The sequence below is a fragment of the Mytilus galloprovincialis genome, chromosome 4 (genome assembly GCF_965363235.1).
Source record: "Mytilus galloprovincialis chromosome 4, xbMytGall1.hap1.1, whole genome shotgun sequence".
NCBI classification, from domain to species: domain Eukaryota; kingdom Metazoa; phylum Mollusca; class Bivalvia; order Mytilida; family Mytilidae; genus Mytilus; species Mytilus galloprovincialis.
The window spans coordinates 100671857-100681845 of NC_134841.1; positions in this window are offsets into that span (position 1 = coordinate 100671857).

Here is a 9989-nt window from a genome sequence, read left to right on the forward strand (position 1 = left end):
GTAGTCAGCACTTCTGTGCTGACATGAATTATCATTGATATGGTCGTATTTATAAATTAACTGTTTAAAAAACATTTGAATTTTTGGAATACTATAGACTATTCTCCCTCAGAAATACATTATCTTAGCTGTATTTGGAAAACATTTTGGAATTTTGGTCCTCAATGCTCTTCAACTTCGTACTTTATTTGACCTTTTAAACTTTTTTGGATTCGAGCGTCACTGATGAGTCTTTTGTAGACGAAACGCACGTCGGGCGTAAATATAAAATTTAATCATGGCATCTATGATGAGTCTATTTACTCGTGTAGAGAAATTAACCATTAATGGATTCTTTAATCGATAAAGAACTTCTGGATGATTTCAAATCGCGATATTTCTCTGTAATTATATTTATCAACCCTGTAACAAATAAAATCTCAAAAATACTGAACTCCAAGGAAATTTCAAAACAGAAAGTGACTAATCACATGTAATATATGTTGTTAATTTTGCCATAGCATATCTATGCTTTGCAATAAAGATTCATTCATTCATTCATAAATCAAATGGCAAAATCAAAAGCTGAAACACATCAAACGAATAGATAACAACTGTTTTATTCCTGACTTGGTACGAGCATTTTGTTATACTAGTATAACAAAAAGAATTAAAAAAAATACGTGTACACAATGCAAATTTCTGTTTATTTAGTAGAAGGTATTTACGACATTTGTTTTCTTTTTTGTTCTAAACTAAAGTCAGAGAACCCAACAAATACTTAAAATTATGAATAAATATCTGTTCATCAAAATTTAGCAATTACGCAAAAGTTTCTTACTTTCATGCTAAATAAAGACAACAGTAGTTTACTGCTGTTCGAAAGTCATAAATCGATTGAGAGAAAGCAAGTTCGGTTTACAAACTGAAACCGACTATCAACTTTAAGAGGAAAAAAACGAAACAAGAGAAACACTTAAGTGCAACAAAAAAACAAACAACAATGTAACACACACAGAAACGAACTATAATATAACAATTGCCATTTTCCTGACTTGGTACAGGACATTAAAAAAAATGGTGGATTGAACCTTGTTTTGTGGCTAGCCAAACCTCGCGCTTTAATGGCAATGTTAAATATAATACCAAAATTACAACATTACATGACAGTATAAAACAGTATAAACTGAATATTGATATTTATGCTTTACCATGATAAATTCTGTTTACGCGCCAAGTTTGTTTTCATTATAAATGCAGCATAAGACTCTTTTTTCAGGTTTTGTTTTAATATGAAATATATTTTATTCATTAAATATAACTAAACTTTTGGATATTTTATAAAAAGCATATCAACAATATTATCAACAAATATATATATATATATATATATATATATATATTTTGCATCGTTAGTTGTTGGCTTCCCTTTCCTGAGAGGTAATATAGGAAACACCAGTATGTGTGGTCATAATTATCTTCACATAAGAAATGTGATGTGAGATAATCATATTGTACTTAAATCAACTCATTCAGATATTCTGACATGATGCTCATAATCCTCAATGCTCTTCAACTTTGTACTTGTTAGGCTTTATAAATATTTTGATATGAGCGTCACTGATGAGTCTTATGTAGACGAAACGCGCGTCTGGCGTACTAAATTATAATCCTGGTACCTTTGATAACTATGATGCTTGTGGTCATTCATCCTAAGGAAACCATCACATTGTTCAATACCAAGAAAGTATAAATTTGAAGAACATAAATATCTCCAAACTTCATGAATTAACTGTAAATAATGTTGTAAAGTCATCTGCACTCCATTTTATCGGTTCAAATCTTAATGAAGAAAATAGAAAACTGATTAATAAAATATCATTCACATAGTACACTGTATAAGACATCCCATACTTTAAATAATATCTTTATAGTTTTTTAGATGGCATATAGTTTATTAGATGCCATATAGTTTTTATGATATATCATATAATTTATATTAAGATATCTAACGAAGAAAATTATATCAAATATATGAGATATCTTATGAATTATAGTGGATAGTTGTCTAATTGGCAATCGTACCACATCTGCGTATTTTTAAAGTAAAACTTATATATAAACAAGGACAAAATAATGATAGAACACCATAAAAGTAGATATTCATAATAAAAGTAAGGAAATAATTAAAATCTTTATATTTAATTATAGTCCTTATATACTATTTTCAATTTCCTGCATATCCAGCTTCAAAGGGAAAATACTTCTTCTTGAGTCCACTAGAATAAGCAATATTAATCACGGAAGGTGAAAATGTAAGAGGCATTATTGTAATAGAATCTATAGTTGCGTGGTATTCAATCATAAAGAAATTTGTTTATTATTACTTCTCTTGAAAGACATTACACAACAAAAAGTTTAAATATAGAAATATCTCATACAGTGTATTAATATAAAACATTGGTGTAACATCTTTCCATTGTTGTTCCCGTTATTAATATAAAAAAAGACGTTTTAAAGATATCTTATAAGGAAATTATACGAGACATATCGTCATTTGTATAAGATATCGCATAATTTATATCAGATATCTCATAATTTATATAAGATATCTCATAATGTATAAATATCTGATAACTAAAATGTAACATATCACAAAGAAAAATCTTTATTTTTTTTAAGATATTTCATTTTGTGTTTCTTTGGTTCTTATAACGTGACTCTGTACTTTAAAAGATCCCGTCATTATTTTACTGTTCTATTATATGTCATTATGTTACAGTTCTATTGTTAATTAGAAAATACTTTGAACTTTTTTTTAACTTTTTGAACTACAAACGATAAAACTATTTAAATCGTGTAGTGGTATTTACAATTTGTCGATTCTTAAAAATTCTAAAGAACTTCTGGACTATTTTAAATCTCGGTCTATTTCTGAAATTAATTCTAACATACTTTTGATTTTTTTAACTCTTTATGCCAACATTCCCCATGTGAAAATTATTTTGAATAAACATTGAACGACAAAATTTCTTCCTAGGTGACTTATATAATATATTATTTATATTTGGCAGAAATGTTTAAAATTTTGAATCCTCAATGCTCTTCTACTTTTTACTTGTTTGGCTTTATAAATATTTTGATATGAGCGTCACTGATGAGTCTTATGTAGACGAAACGCACGTCTGGCGTACTAAATTATAATCCTGGTACCTTTGATAACTAATTATATATTTTCTGACGTCAGACACGCGAATCAATGAATGTGTCTTTAATTTGATAGATGCTTTTGTGCATTTTTGTAAATAAATGCAACAGTAGTATACCGCTGTTCGAAATTCATAAATCGATAGAGAAAAAACAAATCCGAGTTACAAACCAAAACCGATGGAAACGCATCAAATACAAGAGAACCATGACACAACAGAAACACAACACCAAAATGCAACACACACAGAAACGAACTACAATATAACAATGGTCATTTCCTTGACTTGGTACAGGGTATTTTAAGATAAAAATGGTGGGTTGAACCTGGTTTTGTGGCATGCCAAATCTGCCGCTTTAATGGCAATGTTAATTATAACATTAAAATGACAACATTACATGACAGGACTATAATACAAATAAATGGGAGAAAATATAGGACAGAGAAACAAACGATTAATAGCCAACAAACGGTACTTTGTTAAAATTCAATACACCAGGCAAGTGCAACGTCCACAAAAGACTAACCAGCGACGCCCAGATGAAAAAATGTTTGAACGCCAAAACAAGTACAAAGCTGCATATATCCAGAAATCAACGCCACTTTGCTTATTTGAATATTATACTAAAGAAATCGGATACGGGTCACGGAAATTACATTAAAATGATAGGGAATTTTGAAAAAATGTCTGTTTTAATTTTGATTTAAGTGATAGACAGGTTGCCGGGGCAGAAAATGAATATACACAACAATATACACCATTTAAACGAAACATAATGACTGTTGTTGCAAAAATACAGGTTCCTGAGCTATTTTAAAAATCGAAGCGAGAGGCTTTTAATATTACAGTGTAAAATACAGGCTAAAATGGCTGAAACGTCAAATTCGCAGACTTCGTGTTGAAAATTGGCTACTAAGGTCATTACAAAAACAGGTTGCCGGGGTGAAATTTGAAACTTGAATTTCCAAAGAATAAGCAAGTCCAAACCTTGTATGTGTAGTCGTTGAACTCTAGGTTCCCACGTAAAGTTAAAATGTCACTATTTCAAGAAGAATAAACTCACGAAAGCACGAAAAATTCACTAAATTCGCGTTCATTGTTTTGATTTTGACCGCCTGACAACTTTACGGAAATATCAAAGTGATTGTAAATAAGGACTCTGTGACGGGCAACTTATAATATCCGTGTTTTAAAGATTTTAATGATTTTAATGATATCAAGCCAGTCCAGTTCAAACTACTATCACGTGGTACAATTCTCATTTACATATTATGAATATTAATTAGCAAAACCACTACTAATTTCTGGCTATGTGAAAGCATCGAGGACCAAAAGTTTTAAAAAGTCGCGACCAACACGGCCATAGTTATCCACCTGGGACAGCAACATCCTTTAATATAATTTAGAATTTAGAATAAAACATACCTATGCAAACAGTAAATTTTATAAAATGACTATTCAACAGATATACATGATAAACCTGAACTGGTGACTAGCTACAGAACACAAATGGATAAAATACACAAATTCACTTGTCTTGTTAGCCATAACCAGTGTTACGCTCAAAATGACGTCACATTTGAATTAAAAAACGAGTTCCCAAAAATTAAGAAAGAATTTAGATGAACTTCAAGATTAGATTTGTATGACTTATGTAACGCTTATTATTGACAGTGAAAATTACAATACTAATAATAAACTAAAATTGTTTGTTTTAAGATTGTAACACAGTGATGACTGCTGTACCCATATTTTGACTATTTTATCGATGAGACTGTCGTACAAGTGAGAGGTTTAGTGCTATTAAACCAGGTTCAATCCACCATTTTCTACATTTGAAAATGGCTGTTCCAAGGCAGGAATATGACAGTTGTTATGTGTTTTGTCATTTGATTTTGCCATGTGATAAAGGATTTTCCGATTGAATTTTCCTCGGAGTTCAGTATTTATGTGATTTTACTTTTTTTTTCATAACTGATAGAAGAGATCTCAATACATTGTAACATATCTCAAATAAAGTTCTTTATAAGATATTTAATATACTTTACATGCTTGAAGATCTTGTTCTAAATATCATTGTTGTTCTATTCAAGGTTCTTCTTTACTGGGTTTGTAATAATATGAGCAGGACGACGGAAGCCACATGTGAAGCAGAATCTGCTGATCCTTCTGAGATCATCCCCAGTCGCTCAGTCTTTAGTTGGTTTTTTTTTTGTGTCTTGTGTACTATTATTTGTCTGTTTGTCTTTTCTTTTTTAGCCATGGCGTTGTCAGTTTATTTTCGATCTATTAGTTTGACTGTACCTCTGGTATATGTCGCCCCTCATTTCTCTCTATCTATTATACTTTTCTTAAAAACTGAATAACATAAACATCATCCTTCGAGATCATTACTACATATAATTAGTAATCAGCTGACTTTGTCGTTATTCGACTTGATCGTTAGATTTAACTCTGCCGGTACATAGATGCTAGATACATTTTTTTCCTATAATTTCCATCCAAAACGACAAATAAAGAGTCTTTCACTATCAGTAACTTTTATACTTGATCGACTGACCATTTTGTACCTGTTAACTAATATAGATTATAAGATATCTCATATAATTTTTTTAATAAGAAATCTTTTGAACTTTATAAAAGTAAAATAACAAATTATCAAACTCCAAGGGAAATTCAAATCAGAAAGTCCTTTAAAAAATGGAAAAAATCGGCAAAATAAATGACGTTTGCGGTCAAATAGTTTCGTCGAGGGCAAATAGTTGGGAACTTTTGACCGGTCAAATATATATAGTTCAATGCTTAATAGTGAAAATAGTGAAAATATTATGTACTTATTTTATGTACAAACTGATTACTGAGGTATAATAATAATGGTATAATATATATAAAGACAAAACAAGAAATCATTGATACGTAATTAAGATGATCAACAACGTCAGTGTCTAGAACCTATACTTCAAGACCACCATATATTCTGTATGTAGTTGATATAATATATATATAAATATATATAAATGTCTTGTATTTTCCAATGAATTGTTTTAGAAAAAGGTTGATACGTTCTTTGATATAACATTGGCTCATCAGCCTTTATGCGAAGTCACGGATGACGTTTTAGTAGTAGCAGCTTGAAGCATTTGAATACCGAATGACTAGGGAATGTATTTCCCATATTCAGGTGAAATTTGTTCTTTGCTGCTAAGGTTGGAAAAATTTATAATATCAAACTTAAAATTGTCTCACTTGTCATATTTAGGTTTTGAGATGACCGCTCATATCAAATTTGAGGTATAAATCTAAAGAATGAGTGTCTGTTGTTTCTTTAATTTCTAGTGCTGGAGGATAAATTTATTGAACCCAAACAAACTAGATTATTAATGGAAAGAACATCCTCAATATATCTACATGTGAAATAAAATTATCAAGCTTCTTTTGATTTTCTTGTTTTGTCGAACCTGCGACTTCTGTCGAGAAAGCTCGACACAGGGATAGTGATCCGGCGGCGGTGGCGGCGTTAGCTAACTTCTTAATAGCTTTATATTTTAGATGGTGGAAAACCTAGATGCTTCATACTTTGTATATGGATGCCCAATGTTACGAAGTTTCTGTCAGTCACATGTCCAATGTCCTTGACCTCATTTTCATGGTTCAGTGACTACTTGAAAAAAAGTTTTTTTTTTGTAATGTTAAATTCTCTAATACTATAAGTAATAGGATAACTATATTTGGTATGTGCGTACATTGCAAGGTCCTCATGCTCGTCAGACAGTTTTCACCTGACTTCGACCTTATTTCATGGATCAGTGAACAAGGTTAACCTTTGGTGGTCAAGTCCATATCTCAGATACTAGGCAATAAGTCTAGTATATTTGATATATAGAAGCACTGTAAGGTGTACATGTCAAACTGGAAGGTGTCATCTTACTTTGGCCCCAATTTCATGGTTCACTTGTTATAGTCAAGTGTTTGTGTTTTGTTCTGTTTTTCTTATACTGAATGCAATAGGTCTACTATATTTGGTGAATGGAATGATTGTAAGGTGTACATGTCCAACTGGCAGGTGTCATCTGACCCTGACCTCATTTTCATGGTTCAGTGGTCAAAGTGAAGTTTTTGAGTTTTGGTCTCCTTTTTTTAATACTATAAGCAATAGGTCAACTATATTTGGTGTATGGAAATATTATATGATTTATATGTCAGTCGCGCAGGTTTAGTTTGACCTTGATCTTATTTTTACGGTGCATTGCTCATTTTTATTTTTTTTGTGTTTTGGTCTGGGTTTTTTAAACTATAAGCAATAGGTCAACTATATTTGTTGTATGGAAGAATTGTTAGCTCTACATGCCTGCCTGGCATGGTTCATCTAACCATAACCTCATTCTCATGGTTCATTGGTCAATGTTTAGTTTTTTTGGTTTATGTTACGTTTATGTGTCAGTTGTAATAAAGCTATATATTTAGGACTATCAACATAATATCAATGATTAGTAAGGAAGGCGAGACATTTCAGCGTGTGTACTCTTGTTGACATGTGTCTGATGAAAGAAATCTTATCAACTTAAGAAGATGGTTTATAAACATTAGAAGATAGCTTATGATGTATACTCAATATCTTATAAAGTATACAGATATCTTATAGAATATATAATATATATTAGCAAATATATTTAAATCTCTATTAAAACATATAAGATATATCTTAAAAACACATGATACACTTTTCAAGATATCTCATATCTTAAAAGATATTACAATTTATAAGATACGGTTTAGTTTATATGATATCTCATATAATCTATATTAAGAAAATTATATGAGATATATTATAAATTATAGTGGATTGTTGTCTAATGGCATTCATACCAAATATTCTTATTTTCTATAGTAAAAATTAAAAAAAGAGAGTTGCTAAACTTGAAATTGGGGGTTGAATCAATGAATGCATATGGGAAGACAACCGCAGGGTTAAGGTCAACTTCTATGGACGAGAAAGAAAAAAGTGAGCCTTCGTCACGCGGGATAATTACGAATATATTTTCTTTTCATTTTTCATGTATAGGAGGTGAAGACTTCTGATCAATTTGTTGTTCTCTAAGATCTTTGATAGCGTAGCATAAGATATTATAACTATACTTAATAATGTTTAAAAGATATAATAGTTGTATCATAACTGTCTTAGAATTTGTTTATATGATATAAAAGAGGATAGTACCGAAGAACAACAAAATAATTCAAATTGCTTACACTCAACTCTCCCCCTCGTTGATGACAGTGGTACCAAAGCACAACATCAGAACTATTTGTAAAAATCAGTTGAAAAAGGTATAATCTGAAATTTATAGTTTTATACACAGTTTACGCCGCTTTTGCCGCAAGACCAATATTTCTCGCATTCTGCGACATTCATAACAACTGTGAAAATTATGAAGACTTATTTTCTTCAATTCCTTTTATATTGATAACAGAATCTTACTACCATACTCCCTGTATAACACGTTGAAAAGTTGTTTAGACATTCAAGTCGTGTTATGAATTATAAAAAAAACCATTTACTATTATTTTAATTTGAAAAAGCAGACTAATATATACAATTCAAATGAAATAGAAATAAGAAAATGAGGGTAAATAAAAGCCAGCAACTCACACCTTTCCAAGATATATCTTGTATTTCTGATCGAAGTAGCTGTTAAAGATTCTACATGTATATCATCATGCTGACGATAGTGGGTAATCACTCGAACAACTCATGTTTTCAAATGTTCAATAAAGGGCATTCACTCTTATACAGAGTTATCACATTGATTAAGTTATATCAACTTTTTTTTAAAAAGTTTCCAATTCCTTTTTTATGTTATAAGTTTCATAAAAGGTTTGAGGATTATAGACATGATCTAAGAAAATAATAATATACGAGGGAAGAACAAAAAAAAAACGAAAGCAAATTTACAGATCTAACAGTGATGGATTGATGTTTAGACGAGTTGTATATATATATATATATATGTTACAGTGAATTTGTATAATCAGTGATTATGTAGAATCCCTGAAATTTTCAGGGAATATGTAGAATCACTGGCCAGTTTAGAGATTATATATAATCACTAAAATTTTCAGGGATTATGTATAATCACTAGAAAACACGTCAGGGATTATACATAATAACTGAAATAAAGAAATAGTGTATTTATAAAGAAAATGAATAAAAGTCAATTAATTTATGCTATAAAATCATATTAAAACAGCATTACACTGTATAAACATAAATTGTAAAATGTTAAGAACAAAATACCAAAATGATAACCCCAATTTTAAAAATGCTAGGCACAATATATTAAAATGTTTAACACAATATATTAAAATAAAATGCTTCATATCTGTTTTTACCACAATATCCATATTTAAAAAAAACTTCCCTTCACATATTGAATCAGATATAATGACCCTCCCAAGAGAAATAAAGTGTTCAGTAAAAACATCTGTAGGTATCCCCTAACTAGTGGCTCTTAAGAGCCTGTGTCGCTCACCTTGGTCTATGTGCATATTCAACAAAAGATGGATTAATGACAAAATTGTGTTTTGGTGATGGTGATGTGTTTGTAGATCTTACTTTACTAAACATTCTTGCTACTTACAATTATCTTCACTATAATGAACTTGGCCCATTAGTAAAAGAGGAAAATATTTTGTTAAAAATTTACAAAAATTTACAAAATTTATGAAAATTGTTAAAAATTGACTGTAAAGGGCTGTAACTCCTTGAGGGGTCAACTGACCATTTTTGTCATGCTTATTTATTTG